This window comes from Mobula hypostoma, chromosome 7 (genome assembly GCF_963921235.1).
Source record: "Mobula hypostoma chromosome 7, sMobHyp1.1, whole genome shotgun sequence".
Classification (NCBI taxonomy): Eukaryota; Metazoa; Chordata; class Chondrichthyes; order Myliobatiformes; family Myliobatidae; genus Mobula; species Mobula hypostoma.
Window position 1 is genome coordinate 52,745,878 of NC_086103.1, and position 14,318 is coordinate 52,760,195.

At 40.1% G+C, this 14,318-nt stretch overlaps 1 protein-coding gene across 1 annotated transcript in view; it reads left to right on the plus strand.

The window, feature by feature from the left end:
* The window catches only part of LOC134348912 (glutamate receptor ionotropic, delta-2-like), a 595,898-nt gene that overhangs the window by 204,617 nt on the left and 376,963 nt on the right, over positions 1 to 14,318 (plus strand). The gene's annotated exons all lie outside the window — the stretch shown is intronic.

Consider the following 14,318-nt stretch of genomic DNA (forward strand, 5'->3'; position numbering starts at 1 on the left):
CAGAATGCAATAAGCACAATTTAACATGTATTTTACGCATTTGGAGAATGTTAACTAAAACTGAAAATGTCACTAAAGATTAATTGCAATCTAAAATATGATAACCAGTTTATGGAAAGTTATTCTGTAAAATAGTGTATACCATAGATACTTAAAAATGTAATGTATCTGCATAACTGAATTTATTAGCATTATAGTATGCTTAACAATATATATGGCCGTGTATCATTAAAATTTGCTTATCCTTGCGCATGCAAGTGTAACATTTTTAGGTATGTCAACAGTCCCCTGATTGCACTGGAGACTGAAAAATAATGTTTCCTATATGCAAAATGGGAATCACTGACATGACATAAATCTCTGAATAATTCTGTTTAACTGCACATGCATGCTAGAAGTTCCTGTCAGTTTCCGAGCCTGATAATGGTGAACACCGAATATTTTACCCTCATTAGAGACAAAAATCAGGATATTAGTCCTTATCGTTTGCTACGAGCTGCATCTTTCTAGACATTGCCTGTGATTGACTTTATGTTCTGGATCAACTCTTTTTTTTGTTAATGTCCCTTCATTGTTTTCTAACTTGAGCTACAGAACAACTGATTTCATGTAAGTAAACTAGATTGATCAGTCCCACTAAGATTTTTTTCAATGGAGTAGAAGATAGCAGAGAAGTACTAGTTCTGACACTGGAAATCTTTTGATTTGATTTAGTGTCTACATTATTTTGCAACTTTTTGTAAGCTTCAATGACTTCTTCCTGTTCTGTGCACAGTATTCACTACTGTGTGGAAAATGTTGTAACTCAGGCCCTTTTAAATCTTCGAACTTCCAACCTAAATCTAAATCTGTGCTGCTTAGTTTTGGATTCCTCTATCTCATAGAAAAGACTATTATTGCCCACCTCATAATACCCATCATAATTTAAACATTTCTGTTAGGTCTCCCCTCATTCTGCTATTCTCCAAGGAATAAAGTCCTTGCCTGGCCAACTTTTCCCTATAAATCAGACACTGTAATCTTGGCAACATCCTTGTACATCTTTTCTACACTCTATCCACTTTAACCAAATACTTCTTATAACAAGGTGGCTGAAACTGTACACATTACTCCAGGTGCAGTCTCAACAACAACTGATAAAATTGCAGCATAATATCCCAACTCCTATACTCAATGCCCTGGCAGATGAAAGCTAGTGTGATAAATGCTTTTCTCATCACCCTGTCTAACTGTGACACTGCTTTAGATTAAATGTGCACTTTTCCTCCTAAATGTCTGCTCCATTCCATTTTCTAGCACTGTACCATTCATAGTACAAGTCCTTCTGGCAACACACATCAAAGTTGCTGGTGAACGCAGCAGGCCAGGCAGCATCTCTAGGAAGAGGTACAGTTGACGTTTCAGGCCGAGACCCGTCGTCACGAAGGGTCTCGGCCCGAAACATCGACTGTACCTCTTCCTAGGGATGCTGCCTGGCCTGCTACGTTCACCAGCAACTTTTCTGTGTTGCTTGAAATTCCTGCCTCTGCAGATTTCCTCGTGTATAAGTCCTTCTGGTTTGACTTTCCAAAATGCATGACATCACACTTACCTGTATTAATATTTACAGACATCCCTCCCTGCAAAAACTCATTTCAGTGAGGTAGCACTATCAATTTGTGGGAGACTCCCGGAATTTCCGGGAGAGGTGGGATGTCTGCAATAGAGTAGCTCCTTAGCAGCTAGCCAGCTAGTTTAAATAATGTTAGCTATGCTAATGAATGAATGACACCTGTTAAACTCACCTCAACATGTCTTTTACTGTCTTAACCCACCATGGACAATAGAAAAGTCACTGTTGCAAACAGTGCAGCGAGCAACACTGTCGTTATTTTTGACCCCTATTAGGAAGGGGTACACTTTAGGGTAGTCTGGGGTGACGTACGTTTTATATTTTCTTTTTTTGGAACACACTGCCATGGTGCTCTCTGTCTCTCTCTCTCTCGTGCGCTCGCTCACTCGCGCTCTCCTGCTCGCTCTCGCTCACTCGCTCTCAAAAAAATTGATTTCTGGGATATCGTATATAATTTGCAGGCATCAGGGAGCCACTATCAATATGTGGGAGATTCCCGGAACTTTCAGGAGAGGAAAGATTCTGTATTTATTCACCACTCCTCAGCCCACTTCCCTAATTTATCAATACCCCTCTGTAATCACAAATAACCTTCTTCACTATCAATAACACCTCCTAGCTGTCAAGCATTGTGCCTTTACATCCATATCATTTTTATGTAATTAATGATTAACGAGTATCCCAACACTGAACCCTGTGGTGCATTAGTAGTCACCAGTGTCCACTCAAGAAGCAACTTTCAACCACAACCCTCTGTTTCCAATCTCTGAGCCAGTTTTGACACAGGATTCCATGAACTTAACCTTTCAGGCTAACCTACTATGCAGGATATTGTTGAAGAAGGCCTTGCTGTAGTCCAAATAGACAACGTCCGCTGCCCTACCCTCATCAACCTTTTCTCTTAAAAAAAATCTTTAAAATATTTGTCAGAAATGACTTCTCACACATAAAGCCATGCTGACTCTTCTAAATCAGACTGTTTATACAAATGCTGATAGATCCTGTCCCTCAGAATTCCCTCTAACTTTTCCACTATGGTGTCAGGCTGATTGTCCTGTACCTGCTCACTTTCTAAACAACTGACACCACATTAGTCATCTTCTGTCCTTTGGAATCTTCACCAGTGTCTAATGATGTCACAATTATTTCCATAAGGGCATCTGCAATTTCCACACCAGCCTCCCACAAAATCCAAGGACGCACTCAGTCAAGCCCTGGGCATATAACTACTTCAGTACGCTGTAAGGTGGTAAATACCTCCTCCCTGGTAGTGAGAATGTCCTCCCAAACATCTCCACGTTTCCCTTTTCTCAACAGCAATCATGATTTTCTCCTCAGTAAACACTGAGGAGAGATATTTCTAACAAATATATCTAACTGTATTTCCTGTGGTTCAAGACATAAGTGACCTCTAAAGGGACCTATTCTCTCCCTGGACACCTTTTTATTTTTAATATAGCTATAAAACTGTGTGTGATTTTCCATAACCTTACCTGTCATATCCACCCCATGCCCTTCCTTTGCCCTTCTGATTTCCCTCTTAAGATTTGCTCATTTCCAAAATCCTAAACCCAATGTAATATTTCCTTCTTTTTCTTGGTGAGAACTTCAGAATCTCCTATATACCAAAGTTCCCTAAGCTCGTCCACATTTACCTTTCACCTTAACAGCAACAAACTGCCTCTGCATTTTTGATATTGCATGCATAAAAGCCTTCTACTTGCCATTTGTTCTATTTCTATCAAATTGTTTCAGCCAATCAGCCGCTGCTAGATTCTACCCAGGTTCCCTCCAAATTAGTGGTGCTCCATTTAGGATTCGAACCTGTGGATTTGGGGCATCACTTTCCGTTATTCTTAAAACTAATAGTCAGGGGAACAGACAGGAGATTCTGTGAGCCTGATAGAGATACACGCATGGTGTGATGCCTCCCAGGTGCCAGGGTACGGGATGTCTCGGATCGGGTCCAGAATATTCTGAAGGGAGAGGGCGAGCAGCCAGTTGTCTTGGTACATGTTGGTATCAATGACATAGATAAGAGAAGGGAGCAGGTTCTGAAGAGAGATTTCCCAGAGTTAGGAAGGAAACTGAGAAGCAGGATCTCCTGGGTAGTTATCTCAGGATTGGTACCTGTGCCACGTGCTAGTGAGGGCAAGAATAGTAGGATCAGGCAGATGAATGTTTGGCTGAGAGACTGGTGCAGGGGGCAGGGCTTCAGGTTCTTGCATTATTGGGATCTCTTCTGGGGGGAAGTATGACCTGTTCAAAATGGACAGGTTACACCTGAACCCGAAGGGAACCAATATCCTGGTGGGAAGGTTTAATAGAGCTGTTAGGGAGGGTCTAAACTAATTTGGCAGGGGGATGGGAACCGGAATGATAGAGCAGAGGAAGGGGAAAACAGACATAAATCTAAGATAGTGAGCAGTAATGATGTCAGGAAAGACACGCAGGTAATGGGGCAAATTTGCAGCCATTGGGAGGAGTTGCAGTGCAATCAAAGCAAAAAGTACCAATTACTGGTCTTCAGGTGTTATACTTAAATGCACGCAGTATAAGGAATAAGGTAGATGATCTTGTCGTACAGCTACAGATTGACAGGTATGATATTGCGGCCATCACTGAGACGTGGCTAAAGGATGCATGTCTCTGGGAGTTGAACGTCCAAGGATGCACTGTGTATCAGAAGGATAGGCAGGTACGCAGAGCGGGTGGTGTGGCTTTATTGTTAAGAAATAATATCAAATCATTAGAAAGAGGTGACATAGGATCGGAAGATGCAGAATCTTTATGGGTTGAGCCAAGAAATCACAGGGGTAAAAGGACCCTGAAGGCAGTTATTTATAGGCCTCCAAACAGCTGCGGTGATGTGGACTACAAATTACAATGGAAAATAGAAAAAGCTTGCCAGAAGGGCAGTGTTATGATAATTGTGGGGGATTTTAACATTTGAGTGGATTGGAAAAATCAGGTTGGTACTGGATCTCAAGAGAATTTGTAGAATGTCTGCGAGATGGCTTTTCAGAGCAGCTTGCTGTTGAGCCCACTAGGGGATCAGCTGTACTGGATTGGGTATTGTGTAATGAATCGGAGGTGATTAGAGAGATTGAGGTGAAGGAACCCTTAAGAGACAGTGATCATAACATGATTAAGTTCACAGTGAAATTTGAAAAAGAGAAGCTGAAATCCGATGTGTCGGTACTTCAGTGGAGTAAAGGAAATTACAGTGGCATGAGAGAGGAACTGGCCAAAGTTGACTGGAAAGGAACATTAGCAGGAAGGATGGCAGAGCAGCAGTGGCTGGAGTTTATGCGAGAAGTGAGAAAGGTGCAAGACAGATATATTCCAAAAAAGAAGAAATTTTCAAATGGGAGAAGGATGGAACCGTGGCTGATGAGAGAAGTCAAAGCCAAAGTTAAAACAAAGGAGAGGGCATACAAGGAAGCAAAATTTAGTGGGAAGACAGAGGATTGGGATGTTTTTAAAAGCTTACAAAAGGAAACTAAGAAGGTCATTAAGAGGGAAAAGATGAACTATGAAAGGAAGCTAGCAAATAATATCAAAGAGGATACTAAAAGCTTTTTCAAGTATATAAAGAGTAAAAGACAGGTGAGAGTAGATATAGGACTAATAGAAAATGATGCTGGAGAAATTGTAATGGGAGATAAGGAGATGGTGGAGGAACTGAACGACTATATTGCATCAGTCTTCACTGAGGAAGACATCAGCAGTATACTGGACACTCAAGGGTGTAAGGGAAGAGAAGTGTGCGCAGTCACAATTACAACAGAGAAAGTACTCAGGAAGCTGAATAGTCTAAGGGTAGGTAAATCTCTCGGCCCAGATGGAATGCACCCTCATGTCCTGAAGGAAGTAGCTGTGGGGATTGCAGAGGCATTAGCAATGATCTTTCAAAAGTCGATAGATTCTGGCATGGTCCCGGAGGACTGGAAGATTGCAAATGTCACTCCGCTATTTAAGAAGGGGGCAAGGAAACAAAAAGGAAATTATAGACCTGTTAGCTTGACATCGGTGGTTGGGAAGTTGTTGGAGTTGATTGTCAACGATGAGGTTACGGAGTTCCTGGAGGCATATGACAAGATAGGCAGAACTCAGCGTGGTTTCCTTAAAGGAAAATCCTGCCTGTCAAACCTATTACAATTTTTTGAGGAAATTACAAGTAGGCTAGACAAGGGAGATGCAGTAGATTTTGTGTATTTGGATTTTCAGAAGGCCTTTGACAATGTTGGCATTCATTTCTAGAGGAATAGAGTATAGGAGCAGGGATGTGATGTTGAGGCTCTATAAGGTGCTGGTGAGACCTCACTTGGAGGACTGTGGGCAGTTTTGGGCTCCTTATTTAAGAAAGGATGTGCTGACGTTGGAGAGGGTACAGAGAAGATTTACTAGAATGATTCCGGGAATGAGAGGGTTAACATATGAGGAACATTTGTCCGCTCTTGGACTGTATTCCTTGGAGTTTAGAAGAATGAGGGGGGACCTCATAGAAACATTTCGAATGTTGAAAGGCATGGACTGAGTGGATGTGGCAAAGTTGTTTCCCATGATGGGGGAGTCTAGTACGAGAGGGCATGACGTAAGGATTGAAGGGTGCCCATTCAGAACAGAGATGCGAAGAATTTTTTTAGCCAGAGGGTGGTGAATCTATGGAATTTGTTGCCACGGGCGGCAGTGGAGCTAAGTCATTGAGTGTGTTTAAGGTAGAGATTGATAGGTATCTGAGTAGCCAGGGCATCAAAGGTTATGGTGAGAAAGCAGGGGAGTGGGACTAAATGGGAGAATGGATCAGCTCATGATAAAATGGCGGATCAGACTCGATGGGCCGAATGGCTGACTTCTGTTCCTTTGTCTTATGGTCTTATGATCTTAATAGAATTATGGTCATGAGAGCCAAAGTGCTCCCTGATTGCCACCTTATTTATTTGCCATGCCTTGTTTGGCATTGCATCCTCATGTATTGACTTGGGAAAATCTCCTGTACACATTTCACAAATTCCACCTTGTTTAGTTTGTTAATACTGTGGGTGGCTCAGGCAATACTGGAGGAATTAAAATCTCACACTAGTAAAATCCTATTACTCTTACTTGAGGAGCAGAGGTATAGGGCGAATTCTTTACACACCTGCTGCTCAAATTCTTGCTCACTATCAGGGGATGTTTATAATGTACGCCACTCAAACAATCCTTCTTGTTTCAAAGTTCTACCCATCTGCTGCACTGGACAATCCATCAAAAATGTCATCTCGAAGTACTGCTGTTAAGTCCTCCCATATCAAACAGGCTGCATCCCTCCTTGCTTACTTATACCTCTGATACGCCTGCAGCATCTGTATCCAGGTCTTGAGCTGCCACTCCTGACTTTCTTTCAGACATGCTTCTGTTATGTCTGTAATACCCCACTCTTCAGAGCCAGTCCACATTCTGAGTTAGTCTGTTCAGCGTTGAACTAAATGGAGTTTTACAGTACTATCCATCTGAATGATGTAAATTTAAATCCTGGCAGAATTTTGAGCTTAGGTTTATAAAATCTGGAAATGTATATCAATAGTTAAAAAATATAAAAATATAGAAAGAAGTCAAATGAAAACAGATTGCTGTACTTTTTCAGTATATACTCAAATGCACCCATAATTCAATTTACATCAACCCCACCCCCCTCACTTATTTATTAACTATACGACCATTTCAACCTGAGAATCCTTCTCTATACTGTGACTTGTGGAATTCTTAGTGCTTCTGATTAAAATAGCATCTCTACTTTTGTTAGAACAATGTATATTCTGTACATTAAATAGATACTCAGGAGAATTGGAATGTGTTGGAAAAGCACAGTTGCAAATGTAAAGCATTTAGAGGTCTGGGAGAAGAAAGGGAACCTGATAAATTGTACAAAGGAGTCAATTTTGAAGAAGAAGAGGCAGCATTTCATTGAAGGATTATATTCAAGGTCTAACAAAATCGCTTACATTTACTTCAGTTATTTGTCTTAGAAATGGAAAAGAATATTTCATGTAGATTGATCTTGTGTGAAAAGAAGCAAAAGGGGGAGTTTGTAGATCTGAGAGGGGGTTTTTGAAAGAGGGGGTGGGGGAAGTGAGTTCAAGACTACATGGCAGAAGAAGAGGAGAAAGATTTAGTTTGAAAAACAGGGCAATGGAAGGAAGCAGCAAAAGGCACTGAAGATTCTGTCCGATCTGCTTAATATTAAAAAGTATGCCACATTTGTTTTGAGAATTTGAGTGGGACAGGGTACAGAAGAGGAATTTACTGGTTATTAATATTCTGTGATTAACACTTTCCTCTTTGATGTGAGACATGTGGATTTCTTCATCGGAAGAGCATATTTTTTGCTGGGTGGCCAATCTAGTCTTCAATCTTATTGAATTTTTGGAATAAAGGACTTACCCAACTTACCCAACATTCACTTTGAGAGGGTTGATATTGTAGGGAATGCCAACATTTATGAAAGTGAAGCATTATACCAAGAGTTGGGAAATTATATTGCTGGAGATCAGGGAATTCAATATATACACCGTTGTTAAAATGAATCATAAGCCAAAGCAAGCATGTCATTATAGTCAATCACAATAAGATTATGGCTGTCACAATCTTGTTTGCAAGTGAGCAGCTTTGTTTGCCCACTATTTTATAGAGTGCACTGTCATTAGCCTGTTTCAAAAATATTAATAAATCCTTTCAACATTGTATGAAGCTTGACATCCAGTCTGCAGCTCTGTACCATCCAAAAGGAGATGATTCCTTCCCTGTTATGTGCATGCCTGGGTGTATGTGTGTGCGTTTGCATATATAAAAATAACTTGATAAATAATATAGTTCCTGTGCAAATACTCCCCTTTATGGCTTATTTTGCAATATGGATTGATATGATTTGCAATATAGATTCTGGTGCATTGACAGCTCTCTTGTGATCTTTCTCCAAGATCAGCTGTTACTGGTGGTCTCGTGAATGAGTTAAGTTTAATGCTACAGACCTTTCTAGAATAAAGAGTACACCTTCTAGCACTACTGATATTTTCCATGCCAGATAAAATTTTATTACTCAGAATAAGAATCAGGTTTAATATTGCCAGCATATATCTTTGCAATTTTACGGCAGCAGTACATTGCAATACATAATAATAGAAAAAAAAACTGTGAATTACAATTAGTGTGTATGTATATATAGTGTGTTTAAATTATGTAAGCGGTGCAAATGTGGAAATAAAAAAGTGGTGGGGTAGTGTCATGGGTGCAGTGTCCATTCAGAAATCAGATGGCAGGGAGGATGTAGCTGCTCTTGGACCATTCAGTGCAAGTCTCCTTCCTGATGGTAGCAATGAGAACAAGGCACGTTCTGGGTGATGGGGGTCTATAATGATAGATGGCTGCCTTTTTGAGGCATCACTCTTTGATGATGTCCTGGATACTATGGAGCCTAATGCCCATGATGGAGTGCACTAAATTTACAACACTCTGCAGCTTATTTCAATCCTGTGCGATAGCACCCCACCCCTACCCCCATTATAGATGGTGCTACAGCCGGTTAGAATGTTCTCCATGGTACATCGGTAGAAATTTGTGAGTGTTTTTGGTAAGATACCAAATCTCCTCAGGCTCCTAATGATATAGCCTCTGTCGTGCCTTCTTTTAGCCAAAAAGTAGTCTTTTCTAGAATTTAATTGAATTAATTGTTATTATTATTATTATTGATCAAATTGTATAAAACGATTTTTAATGTGCTTTGAGATTGAAATTTCTTATATCAACAAAGATTTGATAATATACTCCAAAGATAAATACTATTCTAACGTAGGGTTGATTTGAATTGTTAATGGCCATAAGAGAGATAAAAGCCAGAATGTGCAAATCAGATGTCTTCAAGATGATATCTTTCCTTCCAACAATACCAAATAGGGCAGTCAAAGGATTTGGCTTAAAATTTACTTTAAAGAGTGCAGAAAAAGTTTGGAATACTTCCTTTAAATATTTTCCTAGACTTGGGCATGTCCAAAACATATGATTTGTACATTCTGGCTTTTATCTCTCTTATGGCTAGGAGGGTGCTTTTGTTTAAATGGAAGGATGTTGTTCTGCCTAATCATGCTCAGTGGTTACGGGATGTTATGGCATGCCTAAATTTAGAAAAGATTCGTTGTTCAATTTCTGAACCTAACCAAGATTTTCAGCATTTGTGGGGGCCGTTTTTAAATTATTTTTATAATCTTTGACTTCTCGTTAAAGTACAGAAGTTGGTTAATAGCATATTTTATTATCTGATGAGGTTTTTTTTTTCTTTTTTTTCCCCAAACAGCTTCGACTTTGGTAGTAGGTGCAGATCTTTTTTTTTATAAAACTGTTTATATTCTAATATAAGAATTAATCTAATCTATGTGAATATGGAGTAAGGAGTTTGTTAATGTGATTCAATATACTGTATCTGGTATTATTATATTTTTTCTTTTGTTTTATAATATGTATTCTCTTGGACTCTGTATTCTTCTATATAGAAATCAATAAAAATATTGAAAAAAGATAAAAAGAATTGTTAATGGAATTTCCATGTTAGAAGTGAGTAAAATGGGAATGAAGTTTAAATCAGGCACAGAAGATGCATGAAAAAACATATGGTTTCAAAATAATGAAAAGACATTCTGGAAATATATGAAAAGGTACATTCATAATTCTGATTTTTTCCTTCACATTTATTTTCACATAGATTACTTTCATAATATTATAATAATTAGATTATTAATTTCCTTCCTATACTTTTCTAAGTTTACAAAGATAATCTGAAGGCTTTTAATTGATTAACAAATTATCTCCTGGTCTGTAGTACTAGGAGGAAGCCCTCCATTAGTCAGGGTCAAACATGGATGTTGCATCTCAATTATCTATGTGATATGCAAGCCAGGGCTGAACGATATGGAGAACAAGCTGTTGTCCATGTAGCAGGCTCTCCCTCTCCAGGCAGCTGATGAATCCAAAGGAATGGCAGCGACTGAAACAGTTTGGCACCAATATCATCGCAGCAGTTGCCAGTCAGCATTGAAATCAACATAGGACTGCCTTAGCGACGCCAATTCTAGATTCTTCCTCAAGGGTTTGTTTTGTGGCTGACTATAAGGAGACGAATCTCAAGGTTGAAAATAGTATGCATGCTTTCATAACAAATGTATTTTGAACTTAAAACTTAGAACTTTGAAATTTGAATGACACCGTACAACGTTCTCAGTACTTGGCTGATGCTGAAGTTGAAAGTCATTGGCCAGTCAAGTGATATTGTTTGAGACTGTAACATACAGTACATTCTGTAGATTCATCAAGTGCAGGTTTGTGGTAGAAGAAAAGCATTTGAGAGTGGTGATGAAATGAATGTGTGTACAATAAATTGAGGCAATATGATATCAATTCTTCCAATGATTTCGAGCAATACTGTATAAAATCCTGCATCTTCTCCATTTCCCGTACATCCATGCTCGCCTCATCCTCCCGCTGTCTTAATAGTGATAGAATTGCTCTTGTGCTTACCTACCACCCAACTTCCACCATCTCCAAAGACATCCCACCGCTAAACATATCTTTACCTCCCCCTCACTTTCCGCAGGAATCACTCCCTCCGCGATTCCCTTATCCACTCGTTCCTCCCCACTAATCTCCCTCCAGGCACTTATCCCTGCAAGTGGACCTATGATCAATGTACCAGGTTTTTGAAGTTTTAGAAAGGATAGAGGAGGAAATAAGGGGGTGGGGGGCCTAATCAGGGAAAATATCACAGCTTAATTCAGAGGAGACATAATGGAGGGGCCGGACACTGAGTCCATTTGGGTGGAACTCAAGAATAGGGAGGGTGCAATCACACTGATGGGGTTGTGCTGGGGACCTCCTAATAGCCATCGGGATATTGAGGAACAGATTCAGTACCTATGAAAAGTATTCACCCCATTTGGAAATTTTCATTTTCTACTGTTTCACAACACTGAATCACAATGAATTTAATTTGGCTTTTTGACAATGATCAACAGAAAAAGACTCCTTCGTGTCAAAGTAAAAACAGATCTCTACAAAGTGATCTAAATTAATTATAAATATAAAATACAAAGTAATTGATTGCGTAAGTATTCACTTCCTTTAATGTGACACACCAAATCAACACTGGTACGGCTGGTTGGTTTTAGAAGTCACATAATTAGTTAAATGGAGATCTGTTTTTGGAGACCTGTGTGCAGTCACGGTGTTTCAATTGATTGTAGTAAAAATATTCCTGTATCTGGAAGGTCAAACTGCTGGTGAGTCAGTATCCTGGCAAAACTACACTATGAAGACAAAATGAACACTCACGCAGCTGTACAAAAAGGTATTGAAAAGCGTAAATCAGGAGAAAGATACAAAAAAATGTCCAAGTCACTGAATATCCCTTGGAGTACAGTTGTCAATCATCAAGAAATGTAGAGAATATGGCACAGCTGTAAATCTGCCTTGATGTGTGCAAGAATGGAACAGCAGTTGTCTTGGAGTCATTAATTTGCATGTAGATTGGATGAATCAAGTTGGTTCATGGAGTATTGAGGAGGACTTCATAAACGCACCTGTGATCATTTTCTTGGACAGCATGTTACTGACCCTGCAAGAGAACATGCTGTCTTAGATCTGATCCTGTGCAATGAGAAAGGTAAAATTAATGATCTTGTAGTTAGGGATCCTCTTGAAAGAATGATCACAAGGTGATAGAATTTCTCACACAAGCAATAGTTTGATCTAACACTGTCAAAGTTGGCCATAGTAGATTGGGAATGCAGGCTATATAGTGAGACAGTGGAAGACTTTCAAAGAGATTTTTCACAGTGCTCAACAGGAGAATATTCCATTCAAAGTGAGGGCAGTAAGGGTGGAGAGAGCCAGCGTTGGATAATTAAGGAAATGAAGACGTCAAGTTAACAAGCTCATTCACATACAGTCACCAAGAAATGCAGAAAAATGGATGACTGGAAAAACTTTAAACAGGAGCAAAGAATCACATCCAGGGCACCAACACCACAGATGACCCGACCGGCATCTCTCTTTGAAAGTGATGGAAATCATCAAATGTTCTAGTTTAGCCTGCTACCGTTGAGGACCATAACTGCATCAATGATGAGTACAGTTGGTGATGAAGTTTTAATGCCATTGAATGATTTATCGCTGCTTAAAACAGATGGAAATAGACCGGACTGCGGCTGGCACACTACCCCTTTAAGAAGCCACCGGCAAAAGAGCGCTCGACGTGCTGGTCTGATAGTGCATTTTAAGAAAACAAGGTTTTAGACACCTGACACCAACTATCTTGCTGACAAACGTACAGTCTCTGTAAATAAAATTGTTGATTAGGGTGCTGTACCAGAGGAATATCAGGAACACCTGCGTCTTTTGTTTTCTAGAATCTTGGTTAACCCTTTCTGTGCCGGATGCAGTGACTTGAATAGACGGGTTCACAATACAATGTCAAGATAGGTCGGCTGAGTCTCTCAAAAGCAGAGGTAGAGATTTATGCCTCATGATCAATTCTTTGTGGTGTACTATTGTGTCGGTGATGTCCCAGTATTGAGACTTGGAATACCTCACAATTATGTGCCGGCCTTTTTAGCTGCTGCAGGAGATTTCAGCGATCACTTTGGTAGTGGTGTACATTCCACCTCAGGCTAATGTCAAGCAGACTCTAGATACGTTGAGTGACGTAATCAACAGGAGTGAAACAGCACATCCTGATGCCTTCCACATTATTTTGGGGGATTTTAACCAGGCCAGCTAGAAAAAGTCACTAAATAATTGTAATCAACAAAGTACACACTGGGCCACTGTTACACTAAGATCAAGAGTGCCTACTGTACTATCCCACGCCCACACTTCGGAAAGTCTGATCAGCTAATGGTACTTCTACTCCCAGAGACTGAAGACTGCAGCACCAGTAGTGAGGACAAAGAAGGACTGGACCAGGGAGGCATAGGAATGCTTACGGGACAGTTTTGAACCAGTAGACTGGACTGTATACAGGGAGTCATCTTTGAGTCTGAATAAATATACTGCGTTTGTCATCGGTTTCAATAAAACCTGTGTGGATGAGTGTGTGCCCACGAAACTTGCTGTACATTCCCAAACCAAAAGCCATAGATGAGCCAGGAGGTTCATTGTCTGTTGTAGGCTAGATCTGTGGTATTTAAGTCTGGTGACCCAAGTTTCTACAAGAATGTTGCCAGGTCTTCGGGAGTTGAGTTATAGGGAAAGATTGAACAGGTTAGGACTTTATTCCTTGGAGCATAGAAGAATGAGGGGAGATTTGATAGAGGTTTACAAAATTATGAGGGGTATGGACAGAGTAAATGTGAATAGGCTCTTTCTACTTAGATTAGGAGAGATAAATACGAGAGGACATGGCTTTAGGGTGAAAGGGGAAAGGTTTAGGGGGAACATTAGGGGGAACTTCTTCACAGAGAGTGGTGGAAGTGTGGAACGAGCTGCCATCTGACGTGGTAAATGTGGGCTCACTCTTAAGTTTTAAGAATAAATTGGATAGGTACATGGATGGGAGAGGTCTGGAGGGTTATGGACTGGATGCAGGTCAATGGGACTAGCGGAATAATGTTTTGGCACAGACCAGAAGGACCGAATGGCCTGTTTTCTGTGCTGTAGTGTTCTATGGGTCTAAGAAAAC